Raw genomic sequence first — 16,052 nt, 5'->3', positions numbered from 1 at the left:
TAAGAAAACTCTTAAATCACACAAATGGAAGTCTGGGAATGATGTACGGATCAAGACATATGAGACAAATGTAAACTCTCTTATATATGAGTTTCTTTTTCATCTGGATTCTCACTCTAAACATTCACCAATCAAACTTCATAAACACTATTGGAGGAACATGTGTGATTAGCACTTCATGTTGCTTTATAATTCGTCCCCCCCCCCCCCCCCCCAAAAAAAAATAGCATGAAATAAAAATAAACTAAAAAAAAAGTTAATTACCAAAATTCTTCAAAATATATATTTTTATGTTCAACAGAAGAGAGAAACTCATAGATTGTAACAACATAAGAGTAAATGATTAAAAAGTAAAAAGTAAAGAGTAAGAGTAAAAAGATTTTAAATTTGGTGATAAATCCCTTTAAGAGCATTTCTGAGAAGTTTTACACATACAAATACTGGAAACATGAAGACTGTAAAAGATGAAAGCAGCTCAATCCAGACTTACAGGAGTAATTTTTACTCACTATTGACTGGTAAGATCCTCAGAGAGTCAATCCAACACCAAAAGAATGGAAAGAGTGTGTCAGTGAAGGTGGTTGTGAATGTGTGTAGATGTGTGTTAGTTACAGGATCAGAGAATAACACTGTTCCTCTGTCATAGTCCAGATCAACTCTCACACGCTCAAGCTTCTGTACAACACAAAAACCACGCGATAGTCCATACGGATCATACTCCAGACTCCAGACATCAGTGTTAAAGAAAACCCATCCCTTCCTCTGGTTTGATGCTGTAGTTACTCCAAGACTCCAGTATCGACTCTCTTTGACCTCCACATCCCAGCTGTGTGTTCCTGAGTTAAAACCCTCTGAACCCAGAACACAGTAATGCTCATCAAATCTCTCTGGATTATCAGGAAGAGGTTGTTTGTTCCTGCTGTCTCTCACACTGGTCAGATCATCAGACAGGACAAGACGTGGATGAGCCGAGTTTGGATCCAGAATCACAGGAGCTGATGAGACACAATCAAAAGATGCTTTTATTCTGATGTTCATTTATTGATCAAGAGTGAACCATACACAGATTATTATGAGTTATGACACTCGTCTTATTGATCAAACACATCAGACGTTTTCCTCTGATCACTGTCAGTGTTTTAAGTTTCACACAAATTTTTAATATCAGTGTTTATTAATGGGATTAGCGACGAACATTAAATGTGTGATTCAAATATTTGTGTCTCATCAAGTTAAAATCAGAAACAAACAATCAGAGCGCTTGAGATGAAAAACTATCTGTAAAAATTCTGATGATGTTAATGTTAATTAAATGTCTTAATGTGTGTGTATTTGTTTTAAATACTTTTAAATCAGAGTGATTGAACAGCGCTCTCTTCCTCTTCCTCTATCACTTGAACAAGGCACTTTAACCTCCAATCGCTCCTCGGGCGCAGCAAAAAGAAATCCAAAATGTGAGAATAAAGGAAAATGAGGATACGCTTAAAGCAAAATTGCAAGAAATACTGCAGCGTCATGAGGAAGTTTTTATGGAGGAATTAGGAACTCTCAAGGGGATGACAGCGACAATACATGTTAAACCTAGGGCGGTGCCAAAGTTTTATCATCCCAGATCTGTACATTTTGCTATGCGGTCTAAGATTGATGTGGCAATGAACAGACTGCTGAACGAAAACATAATCACCCCTGTGAAGTACTCAGAGTGGGCAGCGCCTGTCGTATCCTCAAGCCTGATGGTTCCATTAGATTATGAAGAGATTATAAACTCACTATAAACCAGGCTTCACCTTTGGAACAATATCCCATTCCACGTGTGGAAGACCTCTTCACAACCTTGTCTGGGTGCTCGTCTTTTTCAAAGCTGCATATGAGTCATGTCTACCAGCAGATTATAATGGGCGAAAACTCCAAGCAGTATCTCACCATTAAAACCCACAAGGGGATGTTTACATACAATCGTCTTCCATTTGGACTGGCTTCTGCACCAGCCATATTTCAAAGGACCACGGAAGGGTTACTGCAAGGATTAACTCATGTTGAAGTCTATCTTGATGACAAATAGGTCACAGAGCTAACTGATGAAAAGCACTTGCAAATCTTAGATGCCATGCTCACTCAGCTACGACATGCTGGGTTACGCCTTAAAAGGGACAAATGTGAATTCCTTCAAAAGGAAGTGCGTTATTTGGGTCTGTAAGAGATGGCCCACAGGTCAGAGGGATTCATTTTAAACAAGCTGGACAGAGGTTCAGTGGATCCCCAAAAGATGGTAAATTATGATGAAAATATATATATATATATATATATACACTCACCGGCCACTTTATTAGGTACCCCATGCTAGTAACGGGTTGGACCCCCTTTTGCCTTCAGAACTGCCTCAATTCTTCGTGGCATAGATTCAACAAGGTGCTGGAAGCATTCCTCAGGGACTTTGGTCCATATTGACATGATGGCATCACACAGTTGCCGCAGATTTGTCGGCTGCACATCCATGATGCGAATCTCCCGTTCCACCACATCCCAAAGATGCTCTATTGGGTTGAGATCTGGTGATTGTGGAGGCCATTTTAGTACAGTGAACTCATTGTCATGTTCAAGAAACCAATTTGAAATGATTAGAGCTTTGTGACATGGTGGAAGTAGCCATCAGAGGATGGGTACATGGTGGCCATAAAGGGAAGGACATGGTCAGAAACAATGCTCAGGTAGGCCGTGGCATTTAAACGATGCCCAATTGGCACTAAGGGGCCTAAAGTGTGCCAGGAAAACATCCCCCACACCATTACACCACCACCACCAGCCTGCACAGTGGTAACAAGGCATGATGGTTCCATGTTCTCATTCTGTTTACGCCAAATTCTGACTCTAACATCTGAATGTCTCAACAGAAATCGAGACTCATCAGACCAGGCAACATTTTTCCAGTCTTCAACTGTTCAATTTTGGTGAGCTCTTGCAAATTGTAGCCTCTTTTTCCTATTTGTAGTGGAGATGAGTGGTACCCGGTGGAGTCTTCTGCTGTTGTAGCCCATCCGCCTCAAGGTTGTGCGTGTTGTGGCTTCACAAATGCTTTGCTGCATACCTCGGTTGTAACGAGTGGTTATTTCAGTCACTGTTGCCCTTCTATCAGCTCGAACCAGTCTGGCCATTCTCCTCTGACCTCTGGCATCAACAAGGCATTTCCGCCCACAGAACTGCCGCTCACTGGATGTTTTTTCTTTTTCGGACCATTCTCTGTAAACCCTAGAGATGGTTGTGCGTGAAAATCCCAGTAGATTAGCAGTTTCTGAAATACTCAGACCAGCCCTTCTGGCACCAACAATCATGCCACGTTCAAAGTCACTCAAATCAACTTTCTTCCCCATACTGATGCTCGGTTTGAACTGCAGGAGATTGTCTTGACCATGTCTACATGCCTAAATGCACTGAGTTGCCGCCATGTGATTGGCTGCTTAGAAATTAAGTGTTAACGAGCAGTTGGACAGGTGTACCTAATAAAGTGGCCGGTGAGTGTATATACATGGTCACATACTAAAATACCTGACTTGATAAGCTCTATAGCTTCCTATTTATAAGGGCTAGCTACACCCTAGGCCTGTACCAAATGAACAAGCAGGGACCAAACATACAAAACATTATACACACATATACAAAAAATGAAACACTAAACATATAAACAAATAACATTGTGTAAACCCATGGGTACTTAACCACACACAAAATATAACAACAATAATTGTTTAGCTCCTATTCCCCCTCCCCCAGACAAAACTACAAATGGTTCAGTCCAATTAGGGGTATGCTAATGCTACAAAAAACTGTTTGATCCAGATGGACCTTTGATAGTGTAACATGAGACTGGAAGGCTAACAGCAATAACAAAAGGTTTTGGGGGATTCCTCACAATAAATAAAAGATAATTCTGACTGAAATTAAACTGGGTTGTGAAGTTTAAAAACAAAAAAGAGGAATAATTGAATTGAACAACAGGAAGGTAACAGACAAAAAATATATACCAGATTCCAAATAGAGAAAACAATTACACAACACCATTCTGGTTTAAAAGATGGTAAATGCCGGCATAATCAGGTAGTGATGTGTACATGTGTGTCAAGTCCATGTAGTTCCTTATTTGTCACCAAGCTTAGCTTTTGACATTTCTCCCCCTTTCTCCAGACACCTCATGAGGCGTCCATGAGAGGTAGTCAGCAGTACAGTTTTGGCTGCCTAAAGGACTTCAGAAATCAAATAGTTGAATAGCTAAAAACTATTGTGTATTTCTAGAATTAGTGTCTCTCATTTGAGAACAGGGACAGGATGCTCAACCAGGACAAGGCCCGATGCTCAGTTTCCAGCCTAAATTTGCGGCCCAGCAAATAATAACGTAGGGAGTCCAGGGCCCATTTGGCCAAACACTCCTTCTCAACCGTAGAGTATGTAGACTCAAGGGGAAGGAGCTTTCTACTAATGCAAGCTACTGGTCATAGTTGTCCTGACTCTCCCTGCAACAAAATGGCTCCAATACCGTGCTCGGAAGCATCGTTTTTTTACAGTAAAATCCTGTTCAAAATTAGGAATCTGCAGTATTGGCTCTTTGCAGAAAGTCTTTTAAGCCCTGAAAAGCAAGTTCACATTCATCAGTCCAGACCACCCTGTTTGGTTTGTCCTTTTTGGTAAGGTTGATCAGTGCAGCAGCTCGTGCAGAAATTTTGGTACAAACCGTCTATACCACCCACTTAGCACAAGGAAGGACCGCACTTGTTTCTTAGTCTGTGGCCTTCCAGCAGACTTAATAGCCTCAATTTTGCTGACTTGAGGCCGAATCACTCCATGAACCAAAACGAATCCCAGGTACTATGTTTCTCGCTTGGCGAAAAAGCACTTGTCAGGGCGAAGGGTGAGGCCTGCACTTTTAATCCTCCATAGAACATCCTTCAGGCAAAGCAGAAGTTCTTCCCATGACTGGCTATAGATGACAATGTCATCTAGATAGGCAGCTGCGTACCCCTCTGTACCTCCATCATGATCCATCATACATTGGAAGGTGGACGGCGCACCGTGGAGTCCAAAAGGTAGTACCTGGAAATGGAAGTGTCCAAACAGTGTTCGGAAGGCTGTGAATTCCTGACTTTCTGGGGTCAATGGGACCCGCCAATAGCCCTTACATAGGTCTAGGGTGCTGATGTACAATACTTAGCTCGTTCCACAAAGGTAATCTACCCTGGGCATGGGATAGGAGTCGAACTTACTGACGCTGTTTACCTTCTGAAAGTCCAAGCAGAAACAAAGGCTGCAATCCTTTTTGGGCACCAAGATGACTGGACTACTCCACTCACTGGCAGATGGCTATATGACCCCCAGACTCTGCATGGTTTCCAACAAGAGTCGATCTGGTATTCTGTAAACAGTTTGGCCGAATGGGTTTAGAACTGTGTAGGGTAATGTGGTTTAATACCATGTTGGTCAGACCAGGTGTCTCTTTAAATAGGGTCTCTCTTTAAACAGGTGTCTCTCGCGCATATTAATCAAAATCAATTGAGACAGGATAGTAAAAGGTCGGAAGACCGAAAGTTCACGTGGAGCATTCAGAGATCTTTTGTCCTGAATTACTGCGGGGTGTGAATTGTTCTAAAAAAAAAACGTTTACCTTATCTTCTCTAAAAAGCGTTCCGCACATTCAGCTGACATAAACCACAGTTTCAATAAACGAAATAACCTATCCAGTGATGAAATATTTCTGTGTTGAAACAAATCTTTTGCTATGTCCTAAACTGCTGGGATAATCACACATCGCGTGCCGTAGGCTACACGTTCATTAATGACACGTCTGATTCGCGAACTAATGACTCCTTTGAACTGATTCACTTTAATGAATGGTTAAAACAACTGATCTGTCCAACACTGAAGTCACGAGACGTCTGAATTGGTGTATAACAAATCGGTAACACTTTACAATAACGTTCCATTTATTAAACTCTAGTTAACTACATTAGTTAACATTTACTATTAATAAACTGCACTTCTACAGCATTGTTAATGTTAATTTCAACATTTAGGCTACTAATAGCCTACATTATTGAAATCAAAAGTTGTATTTGTTAACACAGGGGTGTCATTTTTGTTTAATGTAGACCCTACATGATTGTATAATGTAATTATATCAGCTCTAAAGGTTCCAGAGTGAAGAAATGTAGGCAGTCTTGAAATATAACACAGACTCAACCTTGATGACTCGACTTGGACTCGAACACTGGGGGCTCGAGACTCGACTCGGACTCGAACTCAGGTAATGGTGACTCAACTCAGACTCTTCTTTGGGAACTCGGACTTGAACACTGGGGACTTGAGACTCGACTCGCACTCGAACTCAGGTAATGGTGACTCGACTCAGACTCTTCTTTGGTGACACGGACTTGGACTCGGACTCGAACACTGGGGACTCGAGACTCGACTCCGACTCGAAAGTTGGTGACTTGACTACAACACTGCCTGGTGAAGGGTGTTGCTCATGAAATTTGGTCCTTGATCTGTTAGGACTTCTTTAGGTATGCCTACTTGAGTGAAAAGTCTGAGAATTGCAGTCGCTACTTGCTTAGCAGGAATTTCTCTGAGAGGATAAGCCTCAGGGTACCTAGTGGCATAGTCACAGATAACAAGAATGAATCTGTTCCCTGACTGGCTCCTTACTAGTGGACCTTAAATGCCAGCATAATCAGGTAGTGATGTGTACATCTGTGTCAAGTACATGTAGTTCCTTAATTGTCATCAAGCTTAGCTTCATCTTGTTGATGCCCAGGGTTTACAACCACTAAAAGACAAGGTGCAAGCTTTGACGGAGGCTCCGTGTCCCACTAATAACAAGGAACTGAAAGCCTACTTAGGATTGCCGAACTACTACAACAAGTTTTTACCCAATTTGTCCAATATCCTAGCTCCCCTCCACTGTCTGTTAAGAAAAGACACTAAATGGACCTGGGCTGTATCATAAATCAAAGCTTTCCAGAAATCAAAGGAACTCCTGCAATCCACAGATGTGTTGGAACACTATTCTTCAGAGAAAGACCTAATTCTCTCGATGATGCCTCTTCTTATGAAGTGGGAGCTGTGCTTTCACATCGAATGAAAGATAACACGGAGAAACCTCTAGGTTTCGCATTGCGTACCTTGACACCAGCTGAGCGACGAAATTCCCAATTGTACAAAGAAGCTTTAGCCATCAATTTTGGAGTTCAAAAGTTCCACAAGTATTTATATGGTCGCAAATGTACTATTTGCAAAGACCATAAACACAGCAAAATTCCCAGTGTTAAATTAACACTCTCGGTGTTCATATAGGTCCAACTACAGGGTGTTAAAAATGAACACTGAAGCAGTGTTGAAGTTAATGAGATAATTAAGTGATTAATTAACTGATGATTGGCCATTAGTGGTGACACCCGATGTTAATAAGCAGAATTATTGAAGGAAAGAGAAACAACAAGAACGAAAAAAAGAGAAACACAAGAACTACTGACTTCGAGCCTTTTCACATCATTGCACTTATTATTACCAGTGTGACTTTATTTCTGTCATACAAAAGTTATTGAGATTCAACAGAAGTTTAGACGGCAATGTTTTATGGAATTTTTCATTTCAAGCCACCATTATGGTGGTCAGTGTTTGCTTTAGTTGGGTTCTTGACCCTTTTCATTTTTTATTGTTAGTTTTTCTCTGGCTGCTCCAACATTGTGTTTATAAAGCACATTTGATATTGCACGAGAGAACATGCCAACAGTATGTTGTGATGATGACATTATCATCACGTAGTGACCTGATTCACTGATGTCATTCAGAGTCTAGATCTTTGACTATATGATTGATGTTGTGTTTTAGTATGGGTGATTGTAGCCCTGAGATTCTGCAGTTTGAGACCCAACAGCAATAATAACAATTTTGAAACTTTTTTGTGCACTGGAGCTCTTGTGTTTAGACACACAAACATCAAGAATCAGCATATGAATCACAACAATGGTGACAATAAACAAACTAGTGACACACAGATCAACTCTGAACATCACAAAACAAGCTATTAAAGTCATAACAAAACAATAGCAAAATAAAAACAAACAGGAAAAACAATGAAAATTACAGGACAATTCAGCTGCATAATTTATTCATACTGCAATGCATGATGGGAGCCATGGATGCATTTCGATTGGTGGCTCCCAGCATGCACTGCAACATGAATATTTTATGTGATTGTCACCATTGTTGAGATTCATATGTAGATTCTTGATATCTATGTGGTATTTTAAAACCTTCAGATTATTAAAGCACTGCTGGAATTAGTTACTTTAATTAATATGAATAGAAGCTTTGTATAATCATTTTATAATGCTGGTTGAGTGAATCAGGACACTACAGGATGGTAATCTCATCATTTAAACATAAATATCATGACCTGGGCTGTGTTTCCCAAAAGCATTTTAAACCTAACTTGATCGTAGAATAATTGCAACAAAATGTCTGTACAATCAAATTAGGCTTACGATGCTTTCGGAAACACAGCCCATGTCATGGTTTCTCCTGCAATAACACATGTGCTTTATAAACACAGAGTTGGAGCAACTAGAGAAAAACTAATGTTAAAAAGCAAAGGGTCAAGAGCCCAACTAAAGCAAACACTGATCGCCAGAATGGTGACAAGAAATGAAATATTCCATAAAACATTACCATCTAAACTTCTGTTCAATATAAATAAGAATGTGTGTAGATTTATGACAGAAATACACTGGTAATAATAAGTACAATAATGTGTAATGGCTCGAAGTCAGTAGTTCTTGTTGTTTCTCTTTCCTTCAATGATTCTTCTTATTAACATTAGCTGTCACCACTAATGGCCAATCATCACTTAATTATCTCATTAACTTCAACACTGCTTCAGTGTTAATTTTTAACACCCTGTAGTTGGACCTATATGTACACCGAGAGTGTTAATTTAACACTGGGAATTTTGCTGTGAACCCCTGATTTTCTCTTTGCAGAAAAGAAACCCATTCCGCAGATGGGTTCCCCTCGAGTGCAAAGATGGGCTCTGCTGATGAGTGCCTATGAATATACAATGGTGTGTATATATATAGGACAGATGCCTTAAGCAGACTACCCATTTTGGAAGTGGAACAAAATCAAAGTCATGTCAAATTTTGATGTTGGACATGCTGGAGTTGAACCAATCAGTGCTTCGCAACTCAAAAGTTGGACAAATAAAGATGCACTACTGTCTCAAGTTCGCAATTATGTGCTGAGGGGATGGCCAACTCGAGTGGATCCACAGTTCAACCCCTACCACAAAAGGAAACTGAAATTAAGTGTGCGTGATGAATGTGTACACTGGGGAGCCAGAGTAATTATGCCCAGTCAGGGTCGGGCAATGCTTTTGAAACTGTTACACCAATCTCTCGCAGGGATGGCAAAAATTAAAGGCTTGGCTCGATCGTATTTTTGGTGGCCTGGGATGGATATGGAGGTTTAGAAGGAGTCCCAACTTTGTGAAGAATGTATGAAGCACAGTAAAATGTGTCCTGTAGCGCCACTGCATCCATGGGAATGCCCCGAGACCCCTTGGTCCTGTATTCACGTGGATTATGCAGGCCCCTTCTTGGGAAAGATTTTTTTTGGTGATTGTAAATCACATTCTAAGTGGATAGAACCCATGAACTCATCAACATCGCAAGCTCTTATTGAGAAACTTCGCTAAAGTTTCAGTGTTTTCGAGTTACCTCAGATTTTAGTTTCTGACAATGGCTCCTGCTTTACAAGCATAGAATTAGAAAAATTCATGAAAAACAATGGGATTCGTCACTTGAGATCTGCACGCACCCTTCCACTCTTTTTTAGAACGGATTAGCTGAGCGAGCTGTCCAAACGTTCAAAGAAGGCATGAAGAAAGTGAAGGGGGACACCTTGGAAACTAGATTGTCACGATTCTTATTTAACTATCGTATCACCACAACAGGCGTGTCCCCGGCAAGGAAACGGATATCTCATTTCGATCTTCTCTTGTCAGACATTAAAGCCAAAGTGCAGCAAAAACAACGAGAGAGTCATGACAAAAATGCAAATTTGATAGTTTTCACAACTGGAGATGTCGTGTTACAGCGTAATTACAGTTTGGGTCCCAAGTGGATCCCTGCTGTCATTGTGAATTCCTTGGGTCCAGTTTCCTATACAGTAGCTGTTGGAAGAGGACAAATCCTGAAGCGGCATGTTGATCATATCCGAATTCGACATACGGACAAGTTTCAGGACTCCACCCAGTTAACAGTACCCTCTGACAAAGGGTCCCAACTGCCTGAGATTCCCTGTTCTACTGAAACAGAGACAGTTCCTGAAGTAGTAATTTCAAGCCAGAACACAACAGAGCCAGTTGCTGAGGATGAGCTTTACTCGCCTGACAAGTTAGACACACCAGCTGTACAGTTACGTCGTTCTACAAGGGAAAGACACACACCTAGTCATCTCCAGCACTATGTTAAATAGCTGAAAACATAGCTGTAACGAGTTATCAGAATATTTCTGAGAAGCTATTGCATTCTTATGTCTTGAAAAAAAACTGTTCTGTTCTGTTCTGAGGAAAATAATTTCCTCTTATTTCTCAAATAGTAAAGTTACTTCTGGTGGGTATTTTAGTTTAGTAATACTCTACCATCAAACCCTATCAAAATGGGAGAGGGAGGAGTAAATGTGGTATCCTTACTGCAATACTTTATATTGGAGTGCAGTTCACATAATGGCTACAACAGGGGAATATAATATTATAAGTGGGCTGTTTTATTTAGTTAGCTTACTCTTCTGAGTGAGTGCTAAACTGTAATCTTCTGTACACTGTAAAAAATATTTTAGCAATTTAGTTATTTCAACTTATTTTTTTGAGTAGAGATAACTAGATTGTCCAGACAACAAGAAATTTTAAGTTTTCTTGTTCTCAACTAGACTGAAAGTTGAATGAACAAGTCAAATTGTTATTTTAACTCAAAAATGTATGTTTAAACAACTGCACTAGATTTTCTGTTGAATTAACAAATATACTTGTTATTTTAACTTATAAATGTAAGTTGAAACAACTGCACTACATTTTCTACAGGTTTTACTTCAATTATACTCTAATGCTTTGATATTAAACTAAACTTAATTTATCTATCTATCTTGCTGTCTGGTAGACTGTATGGTCTTAAAACCTAAACTTCAAGCTTTTAAAACCGCTTCAAAAATAAATCCTCAACTTCAACAATGTTTTTACAATATGAGCACAGATTCATTAAATTACACAAAAAAAATTCTAGCCGCTTTAGTTTTTATTCATGGTCAGATTTAATCCATAATGGGCGGATTTGAGCGATTCGTTAAAATGAACCGCTCAAGATGATTCGCTGAATCATTTTTTTCTCTGAGAATTTTCGAGAGAAGCCAGTGGAAACCGGATGATTTTCCATGTTGGACCTTACATGTGTCTTCAGAAGAAATACACTGATACAGAGTAAGTGTGACATTTTATATTGTGAAAGTGATTGTTACGAGTTTTTAGTTCGTAATAAGCGTTTATAGTCTTGTGTTAACAAATAATATAAAAATAAATCATACATTAAATTCATAAGTGCAAATGAACATTAGTAAAATTATTTTTTTCAGAATTATTCACAGCAAAAACTCCACTGTTAAATGAACTCTCCTGGGAGTTTATATGGCTTGTTAAAGTTGGGAGTGTTAAAGTTAAAGAGCTAATTAAGTGATTAATTGAGTGATGATTGACCATTATTGAAGACACCTGATGTTAACAAGCAGAATCACCAAAGGAGAAAATCTATTTTTTAAGCCACCATTATGGCGATTAGTGTTTGCTTTAGTTGGTCTCGTGAGCCTTAAACTGTTAACATTATATTTTGTTTTGGCTGTTGTACTTGAGTTATAACTGCCAGATGATCGAAGAGAAAAGATGATCTGACGGTGTTGGTTATGTTTTGACATAATCATCACTTGACTTGCATCACAAAACTCATTTAGAGCCTAATCTCTGACTTTAAATGTATAATGTTGATTACAACATCACAGTGATTCTACAGTACAAGATCTAGAAATTTCTACACAATCCAAAAGTTTTCTTAAAAGTTGTTTTAATAAAAAAAAGAAAACATTTTGTGCCAAAAAGAAAACATTTTGTGCCTAAAAAAAACTTCTTTTTTTTTTAGGCACAGACATAAAGAATCAGTGTATTAATCTCAACAATGGTGACAAACTGAATATTTAATTAGGAAAAGGATATTACTAAGACATTTCAGATCATAATTTATTCATACCGCAATGCATGATGGGAGCCATGAGTGAGTTTTGATTGGTGGCACCCAAAATACACTGCAACATGCTTTATTATTGTCACCATTGTTGAGATTCACAGGCTGATTATTGATGTCAGTGTGTCTAAATAAAATGATTTTTCAGAGTGTTTTGATCAGAAAAACTTTTAAGAAATATTTTGGACTATATTGAAAATGCTGAAAAACGTTTGTTATAGAATCACAAAAAAATTCTCAAGTGATGATTATGTCAAAATATATCCAATACCATCGGAATCACCTTTTCTCTTTGATCATCTGCCAGTTATAACTCAGAAACAACTCCCAAATAAAATCTGATGTCAACAGTTTAAGGGTCACGAGCCCAACTAAAGCAAACACTCATCACCATAATGGTGGCTTAAAATTCGATTTTCAAAAAACACTTTAGTTGGCTGAACTTATTGGATGTAGTTTAGAAAACGTAACTTTAGTTGGCCGAACTTAGATTCAAAGTTTACTTAACTAAATTAAATCAGTTCATTGTACTTTATAATTTGTCAGGTAAACCTTTCCAAATTTGTCAGGTACACTTTTCGAAATAAGTTAGTTAAACTAAAAAAAAAACATGCAAAAAGATAACACAAAATAATGAGTTACGTCCACAAACATTTTTTACAGTGTATTCACTCTTTGAGATTAAAAGTTCCGTTTTTGTGGAGCACGACACCACAAGAATCACAAATGCTGCCTCAAGTATCGTTTCACTTTTAATCTTTTTAGTTTGTTCTGGACTTAAGGAGATGAAGAAAGAAGAAACATTCTTCTTTGAAAAACAAGTCATGAAAAACCTGCCCAGCCATGTGTGATTTCCAGTGTGTAACAGCACAGATCTTCTCCAGACTCACTGTTTTGGACGATGTCCTGCATCTTCTTCCAGACTCTGAACGGCAGGTTTCCCAAGTATCGTGACACATGAATCAAAGCTCCAGAAGCCATCTGTGGATCCAGCTGTAAGATCTGGACTCTGGAGGAACATTCAGGAGTCAGAACTGCAGTGGATCAGAACCAGAGAGACCAAAGACACCAGCAGATCACTCACCTTTCCATTGAGACTGGAAACTTCTGCAGAAAAAAACACAATTTATCATCAAGAATTCAATCAATCAATCAATCAATCAATCAATCAATCAATGATGTGAAATCAAACCTTCAGAAAGCAGACGTCATTGGCTTTCATCATCTCCTCCATGTATTTGATTGTGTGTGAAAGAGCTGAGATGTGTCTGTCCATCTCCTTCAGCTTCTCCTTCATCATCTGCTTCTTCTGATCCTCTTCCTCCCTCAGTGCAGTGATTGTAGCTTCTTCTTCATCTCTGAGGAACTGATGAAGCTTCTCAAACTGCTGTTTAATCTGATGCTCTGTGTGCTCAGCTTGAGACTGAAATCAAATCACATTCACTACAATCATCTCAAAAACACAACTGATTCTGGAGCAGCGTGAAGAGTGAGTGGGGAAATGTGGGGTTAGTTAAATACAACTTTAACTTTCTGAAGTACTAGCACGGTAGTAGTAGATGTGCTGTAGTGTGAAAATACACATTATCAATCAAATAATAAGGTAGAAGCATAATGTCAGCAGCTCAGTGACTGTTGTGCTCATGAATATTAATCATATTATCTGCATTCAATTAAACTGAATTCACATTTATTTGTTTAGCGCTTTTCACAATACACATTGTTTCAAAGCAGCTTTACAGAAATGCCACATTACCATTTAGAGTGGTCTGTTTTCAGAGGTAACTGTCTAAGTTATGTATTTCAGAAATGAACATAACAGTAAGCTAAAAATTATTTATTAATTTAAACAATGTAATAATTTAGTATGGAAACAATGAGCTCATTGAAGCAATGAATTCACCCAAACTAATTTGATCAAATGAAAATGTGGAAGGTGAGCGCTAGCCAATGGGATTAGGGCTGGAACATTAGTCCCGCCCACTGCTGAATAACCAGCTGACAGAGAGATAAAGATCATCTTTATACACAAACGGTTGTGTGTGTGTTTGTGTGTGTGTGTGTGTGTGTGTGTGTGTGTGTGTGTGTGTGTGTGTGTGTGTGTGTGTGTTTCAGTCAATAACGGAACATGTCGGACAAATCAATTCTGTTGTTCTAATCAAATTTGTAAATATGTCAAAAGAATCAAGCCGCACCTTGATGTGTTGAACGGTTTTCTTTCTTGTGAACTTGTCTTTAATGTTTTTATTGTGTTGAAGTTTCACTTGTAAGGACTTCAGTGCTGTATTGAGCTCCTCCTGGAATTTAAAGAGAAAATCTGTAAGACACCAGATATTTCTTTAATATGATCTTATATTTAATACATAAGCTTAAACAGGTGTTTATCCTCATCTTTAAATCCGTGTTACCTTATATGATGAAACCAATTCACCGATGGGTCTGAATGTGTGATTGAGGTGTTTCTGTGAATCTCTGCACACTAAACACACAGGCTGTTTGTCCTCCAGACAGAAGAGTTTGAGTTTCTCACTGTGTAAACTGCAGATCTCCTCAGACACTGATGAACGCCTCTCATTTCTCTCCTTCAAGAACGACTCACACAAGTTTTTAGCACAAGATTACATGGAGGATCATCTCTTGAGGATCTTCTCCTGCACACAGGACACTCCTGAGTGTTCTTGGTTCTCCAGAACTGTTGAAGACACTCTTTACAGAAACTGTTACTACATGAGAGAAGAACAGGAGCGTTGAAAATTGCATTACACATGCGACAAGAAAAATCGTCTTCAGATAGTGAAGCCATTTTCTGTCAAGGTCTCAAAATTAACGTTTTAAAAAATGAATAACCATGAGAATCACAAATATCTGTTATCTGTTCTGAAACAAACATAAATCCTGAAGAAGTTTTTGTTCCTCATTCTTTATTGACCACTGATTCTTTATTGCTTTTGTCAAGACAAAGTTAGTGACAGAAAGGAGAATTAAGAAGTCAGTCTCTTCCTTGTAAGTGTTGTAAGGGCCTGGAGTTTCTGATTATGTGAGTTTGTTTGCTTAATCTTTCCCCTCACACTGACTAGTTCCCTTTTCTTCTTAAAGTCCACCAAAATCACCACTATCATCCCTTTTCCACAGAAAGTCTCTTGTCTAAATGCCTGCCGACCCGCTGCGGTTCTCATGAAGTGTTTTGAAAGATTAATTAAGAAACAGAAGCCCCAAACCAGAATCCTTTGACTCACTACAGGTTGTCTACAGAACAAATACATCCACATAGGATGCTATTTAATTTACCATTTACTGAATTCTAACCCATTTAGTAATTAAGGAAAGTTATGCCCGATTACTTTTTTTTTTATAGTTTACAGTTTGGCATTTAACACTATCATGCCCTCAAAACTAATAACCAAGCTGCATAACCTGGGGCCACATAACCTTCTGCACTGTGTAACGGGATACTGAGCTTCCTCATGGCAGATCCCAACATGATCAGAAAACACTCCTCCAGCCCCCTTGTAATGAACAGAGGCGCACCTCAAGGCTCTGTACTTGGCCCTATGCTGTTCACTCTCTTCACACACAAGTAGGTTGCTGCCCAGCTGAGCAACATCATCATAAAGTTGACAGAGGACACCACAGTAATTTTTTTAATGATAGTTTATGGATGTTGCTGACAGTTTAACAGGAGTTTTCAATCTTTTGGACGCCAAACATGATTATTCTCTTGCG

The 16,052-nt window shown here is 38.9% G+C and overlaps 1 pseudogene; it reads right to left on the bottom strand.

Moving 5' to 3' along the window:
* Nucleotides 1-486: 486 nt before the first annotated feature.
* On the bottom strand, nucleotides 487-15,513 carry LOC130106308 (nuclear factor 7, ovary-like; annotated as a pseudogene).
* Between the last annotated feature and the right edge of the window lie 539 nt (nucleotides 15,514-16,052).

Source organism: Rhinichthys klamathensis, unplaced genomic scaffold, assembly GCF_029890125.1.
Source record: "Rhinichthys klamathensis goyatoka isolate OS25496 unplaced genomic scaffold, OSU_Roscu_1.1 h1tg000336l_1, whole genome shotgun sequence".
Lineage (NCBI taxonomy): Eukaryota > Metazoa > Chordata > Actinopteri > Cypriniformes > Leuciscidae > Rhinichthys > Rhinichthys klamathensis.
The sequence above is the reverse complement of the archived record's forward strand: the minus strand, read 5'-3'. Positions and strand labels throughout refer to the sequence as shown.